We start from the raw sequence: 9,350 nt of genomic DNA, 5'->3' as shown, positions 1-9,350 counted from the left end.
TTACATTTTTCTGTGTTTTTCTAATTTTCATATCAAAATGCCAGATTAATGGGCATTATCTATTGGAAGGTACAGGAAGGAATGAAAAATTTTAAAATCCTTACTCCAGTATTTTCCAAAAACAAAAAACTTAAAAATTATACATATGATTTGTTACCTCACCCCCTCCCCTATCTTGTAAACTACTTGACCCTTCCTGCCTTGACGTTGACAATAATGCAACGTATATAAGAAAACACAGGGATTAACATAACCGAAATTCCGTAATAAGTCTTCATTAGATTTACATCTATTTAAAATCGAATTTGACTTTGAGTATTCCCTGAACAGTACATTCCGGCATATGATAATCACAGATGCAGATTACACCAAACTCCAGAAAAGCTGCAACGAAACGATACTTATATAAAACGCATATCTGTCCATGATATCTAAGAGTATTTACACAAGATTTTAAAGATCTAACGTTGTTGAACATGAACTCGGCAGAACTTGCAGGGAGGAAAATGTAAATAACATGAAAATGTGTGTGTGTGTGTGTGTGTGTGTGTGTGTGTGTGGTGTGTGTGTGTGTGTGTGTGTGGTGTGGCATATTTTTATTCATACATACATATATGTGTGTGAGTGTAAGTGTGTGTGTGTTGTGTGTGTGTGTGTGCGTACGTTGTCATCATTATCGCTACCACCATTGTCTTATCATAATAATGTTCAATATAACTACCCTCATCACTGTTACCTGATGTTAATGACGTTCAATACAAACAAACATTTGTTTATTGCGTTACCTTTCTCCCACTTGAGTTATTTTTATGACTTCTTATTATTCAGAAAGAAAAAGGCCAAAATTTAATTTGCTTATTTTCATTTCGACTTTTAAGGTTAACCAAGATGAAAACTTTTGCAATGAAGAGACATACTCTGTCTCTGGCTGTTGAAACTTGATGTTGAGTTAGTTGTGTGTTCGTAGGAAGACCACATCACATAAGTAAAACACAAACACACAAAAACACACATGCAAGCGTACACACGCACGTACACAGAAACATACCAACACACAAACCCGTACACAGACACTTACAAACATACACACGTACACACACACATACGCACACGCACACACACGCTTACAAACACACCAGCACGTACCCCAAACACTTACAAACACCCAACACTACTCAAACACTTAAAACGCACGACGCACACAACACCCCACACAATCCACCTCAACCCCCCACTACCGCCCGACCAATTTAACCCAAACCGTGTTATAGTGCTGTTTTCGCCGTCCCGGAGGTGACACTGGGGGAAAAGCACAAGGCCACAGCGAACCGGTTCATTCCTATTATTTTAGGCTCCCGCGCTGCCACATGAATAGAAAGAGGAAAACACGGTACGGCGGGGAGCCTCACGGGTGCCGTACGTCTTTAGCCCGGATTTTTTGGGGTTTAACTTTTTCTTATCGACCCGTGTTTTGGGGAAAAACGGGGTTGTGGTGGGTGTGGTTTTGGGTGTTTTGGGGTTTGTGTGTGTGGACAACCCACACAAAACACCACCACAACACACACACACACACACACATATAATATATTAAATTATATTTATAATATTTAAAATTTTATATAATATATAACCCTACTACCTGTCTATCTATCTACCTATATATTTGCATCTCCTGTATATGGTGTAAACCCTTTTTGATTTGCTTTTGAATATTTTAACATTAATAATGTCGTATCTATGTTTCTATAGCCTGGGGGTGTGGTGTGGTGGGTTGTTTGTGTGGGGTTGTTGTTGTGTGGTGTGTTTGGGTGTGGTGTGCAAATAATATATATATATAATTTTTAATATATATAATTTTATATATATATTATATTTGTGTGGGTGTGTGTTTTTGGTGGGTGCTCACACACACCACACACACACACACATAATAATAATATTATTATATATAAAATTTTTTATATATATATATATATATTATATATATTTTGGGTTTTTGTGTGTGATTCACACACAAAACACACACACACACACAAAAACAAAATTTTAAATATATATTTAAAATATTATTATATATAATATATTATATTAATATATAATATATTACAGAGAGAGAGAGGGGGGGGGGGTGCATAGGTATTAAAATGCTTGTATAAAAATTCACTGGAAATCCAGCGATACAAAAAAACAACATAAAAAAGATCCCTTTGTTTTAAAAAAATCAATAACCCCCAAAAAAAGTATTTTCGTCTGCACCCGAGATCCAAAAAAAAGGTAATTAAAGGTGAGGAAATTTGAAGGATTTCAATTTTCATATAGTTATAAAAATGAATAGATATAGTGAAAAAAATTTTTGGTTCCTTTTTGACGGGTTTTTGGGTTTTTGTTTTTTATCTCCTCTTTTCCTCTCTCCCCCTCTTCCTCTTCCCCCTTTTGTTTTGGGGGTTTTTCTTTTGTGTGATAAAATTGAATATCATAATTTTGCTCTCTCTCTCCCCTCCCCCCCCCCTCTCTCTCTCTCTCTCCTCCTCTCCTCTCCTCTCTCCCCTCTCCTCTCTCCCCCCCCCCCCCCCCTTTGGGGGTGTGATTGACAAAATATTTATATATATATTTATTATTATTATTATTTTTATTCTATTATAATTATATATATTTTTAAAAATTATATTATAATATATATATATTATATACAATATATCCTTTAGGGGGCCGGGGGGCCAAAAGGGTTTAGAGCGTGGGACTCAAGACTGACGACGGCAATCGAGTTCGAGGGTTCGATCCCCGGGCCGGCGCGTTTTTTTCCCTTTTGGGGCAAGGAACTTCACCTCGTTTCCTCCCCTAACCACTGGTGGCCAAACCCAAATCAAGCAGTGCGGGTAAAAGGGGAAGGGGATCGATAAAAAAAACACCGGGCGGAAGGCAATGAAAAAAACCGCCGCTCTAAAGCAAGAAAAAAATCATGGAACCATGATCGAAAGGGCCGCGGGCCAAATGGTTGAGCGTGGACTCAAACTGCACGACGGAAATTGGTTCGGGGGTTTTCGAGTCCCGGCCGGCGCTTTTCCCCTTGGGCAAGGAAAATTTCCCCGTTTCCCTACCGCCCAGGGGGCAAGCCACCCCAAAGCAGGTGGCCCAAGCCCGGATAAAATAGGGGAAAATGAACCAAAAAAAAGGTAAAACCGGCACCTCCGTGGAAAGGAAAGGGGACCCTCCCATGTAATCACCCCCCCAAGGCATCACAACATGAAAATAAATTAAGTTTGTTACGCCCCCCCACCTCTCTCCTCGCCACCAACACAAGGCAGGCTAGGCAAGAGCGTGCATCCCAGTGTCGTAAACACTGAACACCCAAAGGGGGCCCCGAGCACCACAGGTCCCAAACACCGGAGGGGAAACCCCACGGGCGAGGCAGGGCACGAATTAAAACAAAAAATACAGTCTTTTTTTTTTTACAAAATTTTATTCCCCGACACTTTCTAAGGCCAATACGGGGGAAACCAGCATGTCACAGCACGATACGCTTTAACAGGGCAACACAATTATCGGGTCCAAGGCCACACGAGGTCTTCAAGGAGCAGCACCCAATGCGCCAGGGGCTTGTTCCCCGTCCTCCGCCACAGCCAGCGCGTCATGTTTTCCCAGGTCCCTTCAGTTAACACTTTTTGCCAAGAAAGACCCACTGGCGTACACTACCCCCCCTACAACAACGACCCTTGTTTGTCATATCAAACTGAAAAAAAACTAAGAAAATTTAAAATAAATTCATTTCAGAAACAAAAAAATCTTTCATCCAGCGCGGCTTTCTTCGCTCTTGCGGGGTCGCTTGGAGGAGGTGTGGGCGGGGGGAGATGGCAGCGGCACCCGAGGGATATCCCTGTCCCAAGACCTAGCTCAGGGTCAAAATGACTCTGCTGCTCGCCCTCACCGTCCAAAATGCTCTTCATCTCGGCAGCGTTGCCACGTCCCCCATCGCCGTACTGGGGCTAACTTTATCTTTTTTTCCCCCCCGGCCCCAGGAGTGCTTCCGGGCCCATGAACGCACACCCGGCCCGGGACGCAGAGGGTCTTTTCGCCCTCTGCGAATTTGATAGGTGCCATCAGAAAGGGCCGCTACCCCGTGTATGGCCCTTCCCAGGGGCTCTGAGCTCGGCGAGAGCCCTCGCTCCGAAGCGGGTTATGCAAAACCATCTCCGTCACCTATATTTTACCCTCACATCCCCATATGCCGGTATAGGCTCCTTCATGGCAGGCCCGGGTATCTTGAGCTTTGCCAAGAACTCGCGGTGCACCTCCGCCCCGGGTTGGGCCTCCGGTGCGCAAGTCCCCGAGGAGGTCAGGCAAAAGGGCCCCCCACCAAACCCAAATCCTTTCTCCCCGAGACTCTTTGGATGCTCCCTTCCCCCAAGTACCCCGCTTTGCACAGCGGCACCCCTTTTGGGCCTACAGAGAAGTTGCTACCAACACTGTAATACCCCTCCCGGTCCAAACAAGGCCCCCCCAACCTACGCCATCAGCCAGTTGCAGGTTTGAATGGGCTCCAGAGGCCCTCTACTCCAGATCCTCTTGACAGACGACACGGTTTTAGCCTTTTCCTGGGGGAAGGTCGGCGCCACCGTAAAAACCCCCGCCAGCCAAACCCCTGGAAGCAAGGGGACTCTTCACCCTCACCCTCACCAGCTTCCGTCCAAAGGCGACACACCCTTTCTCTGCGTAGGTAGTCAAGGCCCAGCAAACAGTGTCGTCCAGATCGGCCACAACACCGGCAGCCGCTGCACCGTGCGCCCCACCAAACGACCTCCCCTGGCCCCCTTGAGCTGCACACAATGCCCCCTGACACCACACAGTCTGGGTGCGTCTGGGAAGTGATATGGGCCCAAAATATAGTCGCACTAGGGTCTTTCTCAGCCCCAGTGTCCCCTGTCAGGCAGCAGGCTTCCCTCTACTGAGCCTTTCCCCCGCCGTGCTGGTTCGACGGCAGTTTCCCAAGCGGGGCCGGGAACGAGGACGGCGGGTTTCGGCCCCCTTCTCCAGCCGTCAAGTTTTCCGCCGTACCCCCTTCAGCCTTGGGACATACACTCGGGTGGTGACCCCTACTGCACAGTCCTTCGCCCCTGCTGGAAGGGAAACAGAATCCAACGGTTGAGAGGGCGTGTTCTCCCCTCCCTCCGACCCGATACGTCTGTGCCCTCCCCTCCGAGCCCCAAAAACAAACCTTAGAAAGTGCCGGGCTCACCTTCCTCAAAAGCTTACCATCTCCACTTTGCCCTTTTTTTTTCCCGGAGGTCCGGGGGGGGTGAGCAGCTGGGCCCCAGGCCACGGTTGCCTTTTAGGAAGGCCTCGAATCCAAGGCCCCGCCCACGCCACCCGCAGGTCCTGAGGGGGTGCCTCTTGACGAGATTTTCGTGTGGCCCGCCCCCCCCAAAGCGCAAAAGAAATCGCGGGCCCGGACCACAATCATTCTTTCCCCGGGCGCAGGGTCGACCCCCCTTACCAGCGCCTCCCCATCCCGACCAGCTGGGACAGTGGCTGCCACGCCACGAGCCCTTCCTCAGTGGGCCCATATAAACCCCGGCCCGGGGTGGTGCCCGAAACGGGGTTTTTAAAGCCTCTGCCACGCTGGTGAAGAGGCATGTTGGGATGGCGGCAGAGGCCACATTCACCGCGGGGCCCCTTAGGTTTCCAGTGCAGGGCCTTTTCTTCCTGGCTCCCGCCCTGGGCAGATGCCAGATTTTAATTGGGGACATATCCTCCCGGCCCCCTTCCCGTCGTATCAGCGGCTTACGTTCACAGAATTTGGAGGCCCGGGGGGGCAGGGGGGGAAGCGTGCCGTGAACTAACACACCGGGGGGGGGAAGGGGGTGAGGGAGGCAACGAGGGGGGTTACCGGGTCCGAGTTGCCGCCCCCCTTCCCAAGGGAGCGGTTCCAGGGTCCCCCGCCTTTTTGCAGCGAAATGGCTGCGACACGACGCTGCAGGCCCCGGGGGGTTCCGCCCCGACCCCAGGCAGACCCAGGAAAAAACTGAACTCTGGCATCTTTCCGAACCTCGTTGCCTCTGCTTTCAAGTTACCCTCGTGAGCCCCCCTTTCCTCCTTCCCCTTTCCCCCCCGGCCCGAAAACCCGCCCTTCAAGGCCCAAATCCCCACAGTTCACTCTTCACGCTGTTGCACCTTGTCGGGTACTGCGAGTTTCCCTTTCACAGAGCGAATTGCTCTGAGCACCTCAACAAATGGGGAAATGTTTTTCGCCTTCCTTGCCCGCTTCCGACGAATGGTGGCCTGCTCGCGTGCCCTCGTGCCTGCTCTTCTGCCCCTTTTTGCCATTTCCCCCTCATCCCCCCAGCATGGCATGAAGGTCCATCTGGCTCGGGTTCACCTCACTCGTGCCGCCTGTCATAGCCCCTCTCCCCCTGGCTGCCGCCCCCTTGGAGAACATATAAACGGCGCTCTCACGATCAAATATACAAATCCCCCTCCCGCACCAATTGTTACCGGCCACCCCGTCTCTCTGCCCCCAACACAAGGCAGGTAGGCAGGCAGCGTTATCCCCCAAGGGTCGTGAACCGAACGCTCAAGAGGCCCGAGCACCCCAGCGGGCCCCGAAAAACCAGGAAAGGGGAAAGCCATGTGGCGAGGGAGGGGACGAAATAAAAAAAAAAATGACATCTTTTCCTTTTTTTTACAAAATTTTTTACCCTTACACTTTCTATAGGCCAAAACGGGGGAAACAGCATGCAACTGCCCGATTAGTTAAACGGGCAACACGAATTATCAGGTCACAAGGCACACACGAGGTCTTCACAGGAGCAGCACCCAACTGCGTCTCACGGCTTGTTCCTCCGCTCCTCCGCTCACAGCCAGCTGCGTCATGTTTTCCCAGGTCCCTTCATGTTAACACCTGTTTCGCACAGAGACAAAGACCCACTGGCGTAGCAGTATCATGCTGTGACACGCGGCTCAGACATGAACCTACCGTTAAAAGAAAAGAAATATCACTTATGCGTGTGTCTAATATATATATATATATATATATATATATATATATATATTATTATATATATATATATATATATTATATATATATAGTATATATATATAAATATATATATAATATATATATATATATATATATATATATTTATGTTAATATATATATATAATATATATATTATATATATGTGTGGTGTGTGGTGTTGTGTGTGTGTGTGTGTTGTGTGTGTGTATATATATATATATATATATATATATAGATATATTGATATATATATATATATATATATATATATATTGTTACACACACATAAACACACACACAACACCACATGTATTGTCTAACCTATCTCTCTATCTAACGCTGAAACTGAACTGTGATAATGATACTGTCTGTGGTGTGTGGTTGTGTGTGTTGTGTGTCGTGCGTGCGGCGCGTGCGGCTACAACGGTTCAAGAGTATATCATCCATTAGAGACAGGTTGCTGCCCTCCAAAAGCAAAATGCTTCAGCAAGAATTTCTGAATGCAGAGATATGATTTACCTGCACAGCATGGGCTCAAACGTTTTGCCTTTCTCTAGTATACCTTGGAGAAAAGTTAGAAATTCTGAACTTCTTGCACTATACCAGTTTTCTCAGAAAGTAAAAGAAAAAAATGTCCGGTGAATTTCCACGTTCCGCGATTTAATACTCGCCAAACAAGACGAATTATTCTCAAGACTATTACTGCACATCTGCAAACTCTGAAATGAACGTGATAATGATATTGGCGAATCACCCGAGGAGGTAATCTGCGAGCCATTACTGTTTCTGTGAAAATATAGTCAGCACGAGAACATCACTTATATCCTGAATGTACGATTTATTAATGCTTCGTTTCGTGAATGCATATAATTCCCTGTATAATATATGCATAAGAGGAAGTCAGAAAGATAGATGGAGAGAGAGAGACAGGAAGATAGACTGACAAAGAGAGAGGTAGATGGATGGATACGTAGATTGACAGATAGAAAACTAGATATGTAGATATATAGGTATAAATATTGACATATTCGTATATAACATTCATCACTCTGTCATAAAGAGGGCAAAGATATGTGACAAGGTCTAGCGGGGACAAAGAGTCAGATTTACGGTCCATCTCAGCTAAACACGCGAAGGTCAAGACAACAGTAGACAACAAAATTACCGGGATGACCTTTTTGAAATCAATACCGTAATGGGATTTCAAATTCTACCTTGGATTATTTTTTATTTTCCTTCACCTCTTGTTATAATGTTGATGATGGCCATAGTAATATCGGCAATAATAAGAATAATTATTGTCTTAGCATTGCTATTATTGCTTCTACTGCTGCTGCTGATGATGATGATACTTATTAGCAATTATAAGAAGAAATAGGAAAATAACGTTTAGGTTTCGCGAGCATTCCTGTCACGAAACCTCCTGGAATTCTATTCATCTCGCCTTTTTCCTGCCAATCAAGGAAACCGGAGGCGTGGCCGTGGGTGTCACGGACGTGCTTCGAAAGAATGCCATGTGTGTGTCCACTCTTTTCGCCCTCACGCCAGATATTTCTCGATCCCTAAGTTATATGTGGGTTTGTTAGTATGGACTATGCCCTGTTTTCATTTGTTTTCATGGTTTTATGTTCCTCTACGGATCTAGGATTAAGTACCTTTTGGGAAATAAGATCTTATGTCAAGCCAACATGTTTTTTTTTTTCTTGGTATGATGCACCTGATCTACTTATCATTCAAACAGGATTATAACATTTCATATAATTATAAAGAAAAGATGAAAAGATATTGTGAAAATAATCTTGGTTCCCATTTGACTGGACAATTGTGTTTGTATGTGTATCTCTCTTTTTCTCTCTCTCTCTTTTTTCTCTCACTTTGTGTGTGTGTGTGTGTGTGTGTGTGTGCATATCTATGTATGTGTATATAATATATATATATTATATATAAAATATATTAATATATATATATATATATTTAAAAAAAAAATATATATTGTACATAGATGTGTAATACATAAAAATATATTTAATTAATATTATATATATATATAATATATTAAATATGCGGGGTGGTGTTGTTATACAGGATGTAATCATGTGGTTTTTTTAATATATATGTGTGTGTGTTAAAATATCTATATAATAAATATATATTTGGGTGGTGTGTTGTGTGTGTGTGTGTATGTAGTTTTAGATTTTAATTATATAAATATATATATATAATTTTTTTTGTGTGGGTTTTTTGGGTTTTTGTGTGGGGTGTGGGGTGTAGGTGTGGTGGGGGTTTTTTTTTTTTTTTTTTTGGTTTGGTTTGTGTTTTTTTGGTTTTTTTTTTTGTT

The sequence above is a fragment of the Penaeus monodon genome, chromosome 6, assembly GCF_015228065.2.
Source record: "Penaeus monodon isolate SGIC_2016 chromosome 6, NSTDA_Pmon_1, whole genome shotgun sequence".
Taxonomy (NCBI): domain Eukaryota; kingdom Metazoa; phylum Arthropoda; class Malacostraca; order Decapoda; family Penaeidae; genus Penaeus; species Penaeus monodon.
The sequence above is the reverse complement of the archived record's forward strand: the minus strand, read 5'-3'. Positions refer to the sequence as shown.